Here is a 214-nt window from a genome sequence, read left to right as displayed (position 1 = left end):
GCCCCTCGGTGCCGGCTCCAATCCCGGGCCTCCGGAGGTTCTCCCCCGCACGGGCGGAGCCAGCCAAGCCCTCCCCCTGGGCGCGCTTCCGATCCTCTAGCCCCCGCGGTCTGGCCCAGACCCTCAGGGACTAGTGGGGGGAGGAGGGATCCCTCAAGACCTGAACGGCCCCATCCGGAGGGGAAAAGGCTGTGCGGTGCTGTGGCGGGGAGAA

Source organism: Myotis davidii, unplaced genomic scaffold (assembly GCF_000327345.1).
Source record: "Myotis davidii unplaced genomic scaffold, ASM32734v1 scaffold687, whole genome shotgun sequence".
Taxonomy (NCBI): Eukaryota; Metazoa; Chordata; class Mammalia; order Chiroptera; family Vespertilionidae; genus Myotis; species Myotis davidii.
Note: the sequence above shows the minus strand (reverse complement) of the source record.